The following is an 8,760-nucleotide window of genomic DNA, read 5'->3' on the forward strand; positions in this document are numbered from 1 at the left end:
TTTTTTTTTTCGTTTTTTCACTCTTTCCTTTTCATCTTTAAATTTTGTCTCATCTGTTAATAAATTCTATTCTTCATTTAAAGCAGCAAAACTATTCCCTATATCGTAAATAAAACTAACTAAAGACTGTAACAAATTATTACTAACAACAAATCCATATCGGGATCTTGAGGAAATTTACTAGTAGCATTTATTCGTTATAAAATTTTGTCCCACACAACTTAAAATTGCTGTTTCTGAAATGTCAAAATGATCAGCCAATGATGAGCTCTAATTTAGAAATAGGTTTTTCATGAGGAGAAATGGATACTTTAAGTAATGCCTCTTTAGTTTGTTTATATCCACGGTTTCAAAGCAATACAGTGTCAGCTCTTGTAGACCACCTCGTTTCACTTTATCTTTTAACTGTTAAAGATTTTTTTTTCTTTTTCTAAATGTTTAAGGAGTATGCTCCATCTTAAGGAGTATACTCCATCATGAAAAGTAATTATATACGTTTTGAATAAATGTATATAATTACTTCCGGACAAGATACCTCGGCATAGTTGCCAATTCAATTTTCATGGATCAAAGCTTCATCTGCATTCTACTTTTTATCATGCAATTACACCCTTAGCCGTTAATCCCTGAACGGCGATTTTAGAGCCGTTAACAGATTAATGTGGTGGAACAACCTTTGTCTTTACGTATTGATGTGATGGAACAACCTTTGACTTTACGTGTACTGTGTTACTTGGAATTTCTTTTACTGTCCTACGATATTTGATTTTTTTTCCCTTTCCTGCACAATTATGGTGTCTTTTCCCAAAAATAAAAACGAATTTTACATGTGGGAAAATAATCAATCCTGAAATGACCAGAGATCAGCCTTTGCAATGAATCTATTTAGTAATAGTAAATGTGCTGCCTTTTATTCTTCAAATCAGTGTAACGGAACAAGACAATTTTGTTCTTTCACTTTACTCACAATATAGATTTTTTTCCTCGCGAATTTTCAAATGTTTGTTTCATTTAAAATATCGTGTCAAGTATTTATATATTTTTAAATAACATTTATTGAAATAAATATGACATTTTGCTTTCTTTCCTTGCAAAATACCGTTATATGGATCGTAACTTTTCAATTTTAGGAACGTTTTTTTTTTTTTTTTTTTTGTGAACAATTGATGTTAAACTGCATTAGTCGGGGTTTCTGATTGTGAGTCTTTTTAATATTAAAAATTAATATCCACTGGTATTTTATCAGAGACTCATCGCCTTTGTCTTTTGCTTAAAACTGCAACAGATTTTTTTTTTTTTTAGGATTCGCATTACCATAATGTCCAGTGTAACCACTGTAGATATGTTGAAAATATAACACGAAGAATATCCTATACGAAATAATTAAAAAGTTATGTGATTTTGAAGATTTTCTACTGCATCTACCTCCCTTCTCCTCTGCTGGAACTCAATCATATAACTACTTTAAATTTCTACTGGTTTGAAAACTTTCAGACAGTATTCAAAATCTATTACTTCAGGTTACCATTTTGACAAACAAATAAAATAAAATGAAGCAGTAATATTGTTGTGCCGTCGAAGCTTCTAATTCTGTACTATTTCTTTGCAGTCTGAAATCAGATGTTCAGCGGTCTGCTGAAATTTCAGTAGTGTTATTTTTTTGTTATTTATTTATTTTTTAAATTCTAAATATTAAGTGTTATTTTTGTTATTTATTTATTAATTTTTTTAAAATTCTAAATATTACTACGTCTTCGAAATACTCCATAATAATCCTCTTAGCTGGAGGAAAAGTTAAACTTAGATTACTCTCACTGCTGTTGAGAAAGACAAGAGAGAAAGTTTCCCCAGAAATCACACTAAATTGCCTAACTGTAGTGCAGAATACATCAAGAATGTCTTCTTTCGTTTTCCATTGTTGAATACAGACATCCTAACACAGAAATACTGACATATCTTTTACAAGCTGATACAACAGTTATACCAAAATGATTTCTTAATTTAAAGTGATCAGTTTCATTTTTATTATCGAAAAATATGTAATTTGATACAATTATCTTGAAGAAAAAAAAGATTTGAATTATTTAAAAGAAAAGGGGCATATGTATTACTATTCCCTCGATGAGCCTTTGGACTCCTTGGAGGTGTCATGTAATTTTTTTTTTTACAACGTATATTATTATACTATTCATAATGATGATTATTACAGATGTTTCTTTGCAATTTCACACCCTATATATACAATATCAATGGATATAATCACTGCATATTGCATACTTTTGTTACAGTTATTACATACATTTGATTACATATGATACATTACTTACAGTTGTTTACATATGATACATTACTTACATGTGTATACATATGATACTTACTTTACATACATTTGTTTACATATAATATATACATTAAATACTTTGGTTTACATGTGATACGTACATTACATACACTTGGTTACATATGATACATCTTGGATGAGAACAAATTTCTCTGCTTTCATCCTCGAAGCTTATATGTAAGCTTATTTGAGGATGACACCAGTTGGTTATTATTTATTGTTTTTTTTTTCTGTATTGGGAAGCTAAGAAATCTATGATTGAGAAATTCGCGCGCCCGCACACACACACACACACACACACACACACACACACACACACACACACACACACACACACACACACACACACACACACACACACACACACACACACACACACACACACACACACACACACACACACACACACACACACACACACACACACACACACACACACACACACACACACACACACACACACACACACACACACACACACACACACACACACACACACACACACACACACACACACACACACACACACACACACACACACACACACACACACACACACACACACACACACACACACTTGGAATGTATTGATGCGTCGCTGAACTGGAAGCCTGAACGAATATATTGTGTTTCATTAAGTTTGTAAGGTATTTCGGGTGCGTGTTTCTTGTACATAGTATGTCCTTAGAGCTCTTTTCAGGCTATTGTAGTTTGAAAGGTTTCTATATTCAAAAGGTAATTTGTTTATCATGTCTGGGATGTAGAATTTTCGTGTGGCCTTTCCGTAGTGATTATTGTATTATATGTGATAGAGAACTCAGTGGATGTGGCGTTTGCCAACCACGACGCTTGGCTGCACGAAGGAAGACTTGGTTTCGAGTCTAGTCGGCGACTAGAGGAAATTTTTCTAAGCCTTTTTTCGACTCGGTTCCCAAGTTAGTCGATCTCTGGCACGGGCAAGCAGGTTTTTCCTCCCGGAAACTCGGGTTTTTCGTCCTGTAAACTCAAGAAAATCGAACGTAGAACCCACATTATTTCAGACATTAAATATATTGTGTTAGGGTTATGAACCACGAGATGGCGGCACATTTGAGCCGTCTCTCTTCACTGAGTACCGCTTAATTAGTGATAGCCTTGGGCCATCTATCTCTGATTGGTACCAGTGGAGATTGAACTGCCCACTCAGTCTCCAAAAGTTAGATAGGGCTAAATGGCCTCGCCTACTCCTCGTATATGGGAATGAAAAGGCGTTAGCTGAATTTTTTTTTTTTTTTTTTATAAATAGTAGTCTGAGGTCTTGTTATACGGTATGTATTTCTGACTGTCGTGTAGTTGGCATCGAAATAATGTTTCAGCAAAGCTGCATAGTTACATAAATGTTTTGCTGTCAGTATTTTGTGTTCTGACATTGCAATGTATATAAGGTCGTTATTTTCTCTTTGTTCCCAAAAGATCAGTTTTACATTTTGTACTGTAGCGACATTAATCTATTTAATTTGTAGGGTGCACAGAAAGCATACGTTGTTATAGCGTATTTTAGTATATTTTGGCATAATGCTTTGTATATTAGTGTTTTTAGGCGTATGGGAACTATGTCTTTTAACCTGTAGAGTTTGCCACTTATTGTTTGGAGTTTCTTGTGTAGATGGTTTATGTGGCTATTCCAGTTCATATCTGCATCTAAGTAAATTCCAAGGTATCGTATTGTTTCAACCTGAGTGATTGTAGTGGTTTTGCTGTGTGTGTTTTTTATGTTGGAATGTTATATATTGTTATAGTTATATAGTTATATATTGCTATAGTTATATGTTGGAAAGATGATGGATGGTTATATATTTGTTATCAAACTGGTCGAGTCAGTGGATTTCTAAATATAATTAATTTTGTCTTTTCTGAGTTTAGGTGTATGGAGTTTTTCGTGAGCCAGTCTATGATCAGATTTATGTCATGTTGCATATTTGTTTGGGCTATGCTTGCGTTATTAAGGATGGAAATTATTGCTGTATCGTCTGCGTATTGGAATATCTTACCTATGAATGGTAGCTGATTAATATCGTGCGTGTAAATGTTGAATAGAGTTGGGGAGAGAGCAGCTCCCTGTGGCACTCCATAGGTTACTGGTAGCTCTCTGCTTCGGTTTGATCCGATACGTATGATATGCTTTCTATTTTGGAGGTAGTTTGTAAACCACCTGTGAAGAGGCCCGTCTATTCCAACTTGCCTCAGCATTTCTAACAAGGTTTGATGTGTAATTGTGTCGAATGCTTTAGTTAGATCAATAAAGGCTACCTCGACAATTTTGTTTTTTTCTAAGGCGGTATTAATTACGTCTGTAAAGTTTTCCAAGAGAGATGATGTTCCCTTATTTTTCTGAAAACAATATTGTATTTTGGGGATAATATGAAAGATCTCAATGTATGCTGTGAGTTTCTTCAGTATCATCTGCTCCATAATTTGATTGATAATTGGTAATGTTGCTATGGGTCTGTAATTGCTGATTAAATTTCTTTTTCCATGTTTGTATATGGGTGTGATTATGGCGGTCTTTAGCATACTTGGTATCTGTCCTGTATTAAATATTTTATTTATTAATTTTAGTAGGATAGGACTTAAACTAGTTGCATGTTGCGTTATATCTTTAGGTCTGATACCATCAGTTCCTTGTCCTTTGTTTGGTTTGATTTGATGTATTGCAGAGAGAAGTTCTGCTTCTTTTATCGTTTGAAATCATAATGTCTGTTTTGATTGTGGTCCAAGTGGAGGGTCTCGTTTTGCGATTGGGGGAATATTTCTGTGCAGTTCTTGAATGGAGTCTGCAAAGTATTGGTTAAAGTCATTTGCTAGTTGTAGGTTTTGCGTCTTTCAAGAAGCTGTGTTTTATGGTTTAGGAGGGGGTGGTGTTGGGAACAAAATCTAGCATCTCATTGATCAGATGCCAGGATTGTTTCATGTTGTATTGTGCAGAGGTTAGTTTGTCTCTGTAGTAGCTTCTTTTTGCATTTCTGATTTGTGTTGTAAGGCGATTCCTTGTTATCTTATATTCAGTTTTTAAAGCTATGCTATTTGGATATCGCTTTAATTCTTTCCATAAAGCGTCCTTTCTGTGTATTTCTAGGATTACGTTTTGTGTTATCCAAGGATTTTATGTTGTTTTTGATCGAATTCGGACTTTCTTTGTAGCTTTCTTATATATTTCCTCCAGTGTGAGTTTAATGTTGTTTTATAAGATATCTGCTGAATCTGATGCCAGGTGTTCCCAGTCTGTTTTTCTTATTTCCTGGTTGAATATTTCTTCATCTATTATTGTTTTCTGTCGCTTTTCTTCTGTGGAAGATTGCATGGATATTGTCTTGGTGTGCAGGTTTAGAGCGGTGAAGTAATGGTCTGCTACTTTGCACTTTATGACTGATGCATTGTAACTGTTTGGTGGTGCTCGAACGTTTATATGATCTAGACAGGAGGCAGTGATAGTATTTCCAAATATTTCCTCTCTAGTACATGATGTTATTGTTGGTATTAGATTATACATGGATAGCGTGTCTAGGTATTGTACAGTGTTGTTCTGGTTTTCGCTTGCAATATTTATGTTTATGTCGCCAATTATCATTAGGTATTCGGTTGAGCATATTTCTTGGCTTGAAAGCCAGCAAATGAGTTCGTGCAAGAATTTTATCATGTTTAGGTTTGGTGGCCTGTATATAGCATAGTATTATGGGATACTGTCTATTGGTGGTATTAGTGATTTCGAGGCAAAGAGTTTCAGCATGCTCAAACTGATAGGCAGTTTCTTTTGCTACTAATTTTTGTTTGATAAATATTAATATTCCACCCCCTCTTTTTGTTTGGCGGCATGATCTATGTTGTTGGAAGCCTGGAATTTGGAAAGCAGTTGCTTCATCATTAGTTATGGATACTTCTGTAAGAATCAATATATCAATTCGGATGCTTCTGATGTTAATATGCAAGATTGAGAGACCCCTCGCTTGTACTGTGTGTTATTTCCATGCATCAACCGATTCGAAAGTACAGTTACTGATGTATTCTGGTGTAATTACATCTATCTGATGGTTGACATTCATTTTTGTTGTGTTGAGATCTTCTTATTGAACAAAGTTGGAGTCTTTTGTTTCACTTTGGCAACCTGTCTATATCTTCCGAGCTATAGACTTTTTATTTTTATAGACTTTGAAGTTTGTGATTTTCTCGAGAATATTTTACCGTCTTTGATCCATAAAAATTGATACTTTTTCCTGTGGTTCAAAAGATTCTGATTGAAAGGTAATAATAATAATAATAATAATAATAATAATAATAATAATAATCATTTATGTTTTTTTGGAGGGGTGGGGGGTTATAGACCTATTCCTTTCTGCTCAAGTAACAGTTCGTAAGGCTAACGAAAATTATTGAGAAGTGAGAAACCAACACGTCCAGTAGGCGCACTAAAAAGTCCCTAACAATAGCCGAATACACACAGAAATTTATTTTATTATTATATTTTTCACCTTTCTGATTGCTTTACAGATGTTCAAAACATTTTATTCTGATTTTGCCTTTATAGGATGAAACTGTTTTTTAAACATTAATTCCCCCAATATTACATAATTTAATGATTTATTCTTATCAGCAAATAATATAAATGAAAAAAATATTCAAAATTTGCTAATTCATATTAATCACAATTTCATTTCGGAATCAGAGTATTAAAAGTTCTCTGGTACAATTACAGAGCCTGTGTAGCTCAATGGATGTGGCGTTTGCACACCTCGGCGCTTGACCGCACGAAGCAAGATTTGATTTCGAGTCTAGCTGGTGACGAGAGGAAATTTTTCTAACCGTTTTTTCGACTGGTTCCCGAGTTAGTCGATCTCTGGCACAGGCAAGCGGGTGTTTTTCTCCTGGAAACTCGGGTTTTTCGTCCCGTAAACTCACGCGAAAATCGACCGTAGAACCCGCATTATTTCAGACATTAAAATTACGAGTATTAGGGTTAGGAACAACGAGATAGCGGCACTTGTTGAGCTGTCCGTCTTCACTGCGTGCCGCTTAATTAGTGATAGCCTTGGGCCAGCTATCTCTGATTGGGTAGTGCCCACTCAGTCTCCAAAAGTTAGATAGGGCTAAAAAGCCTCGCCGTTTTTAGCCCTATCTAACTAATCTATCTAAAAAATAAACGGCAGTGATGAAGCTAAAAACGGCGAGGCCGTTTTTAGCTTCATCACTGCCGTTTATTTCGATTTGTAGTGAGTGATTAGGGTGAACCAAGAAAGTTGAAATGCAAAAACCTACAGATTACGTTATAAAATTTATGTATTACATGATATGATTCAAGATTTACATATGATTCTATATAAAGCAAAATTTAAAAGTGCAAACCTTTGCGCAATCTGTGAACTATATATACGGGAATAAAAAAATTTTTTTTTTTTTGGTACAATTACTTTGGAAAAATAGCGAATTCAAACAAAAATAAAGTGCACATATGTCATCTAGCAGTATTTTGTGTGTGTGTGTGTTTGGTGATAATTTTGGGAGGGTGGAGTTAGCCACTAAAGCGCATGAGTTCTGTTATGAAAATTTTGGAAATAAAATCTCCGTAGCGCAATTGGAAGAACGACGGTACATTGCACTCTTCGATTGGAATAGGCCTAAGTTCGATTCTCGTCGCGACGGGAGGAATCTTTATCTGGATGATTTCAATCGAAGGTGAGTTAGCCGATCTCATACGGAGGTAGCAGGGTTTTTTGTTTTTTCTCCAGGAAACTCGGGTTTTTCATCCCGCATACAGACAAATCGGCCCTTCAGAACACACGCAATTTACAGACACAAAATACTAGTTGTGGTAGTGGTGGAGGTGGGCGGTAGATGGCGTTGATTCGTGGTAGAGGTTCGGTGTAGTAGTCGAGACAGTTGTAGGTGTCCTCCCGCGAAGAGTCTTCGGACTCCTTGTAGGTGTCACGAATAATAATAATAAAATTTCATTTTGACGCATGCACCTGCACATGTTTCGAAAGATAAACTGTAGGGAAAATATCGCTACTTTAAAACTGCCACATAATATCGAAATTAGCCAAAAATATGTACTTAACAGTGATTTCATCTCTGCCGCCATCACTATTGAGATGACCGAGGAAGGAGTCTAACGTGTCTGGGCCATGAGGCCAAATAGAGAACACATCATCTACATATCTTAGCCAGATAGAAGGTTTGAGTGGGGCTGAGTCTATGGCTCGTTTTTCGAAATCTTCCATATAGAAATTGGCAAGGGGGGTGAGAGGGGGGGAACCCATGGCAGTTCCCTCTATCTGCTTGTAGATTTTGTTGTTCCAAGAGAAATACCCAGAGTTAATGGCAAAGGAAAAGAGATCTAAGATGTCAGAGGGAAAAACGTTTTCTAAGAGAGATAAGGTGTCAATTAG

This window comes from Typopeltis vanoorti, chromosome 1 (genome assembly GCF_054136105.1).
Source record: "Typopeltis vanoorti isolate ZY-2024b chromosome 1, IOZ_Tvanoo_1.0, whole genome shotgun sequence".
Lineage (NCBI taxonomy): Eukaryota > Metazoa > Arthropoda > Arachnida > Uropygi > Thelyphonidae > Typopeltis > Typopeltis vanoorti.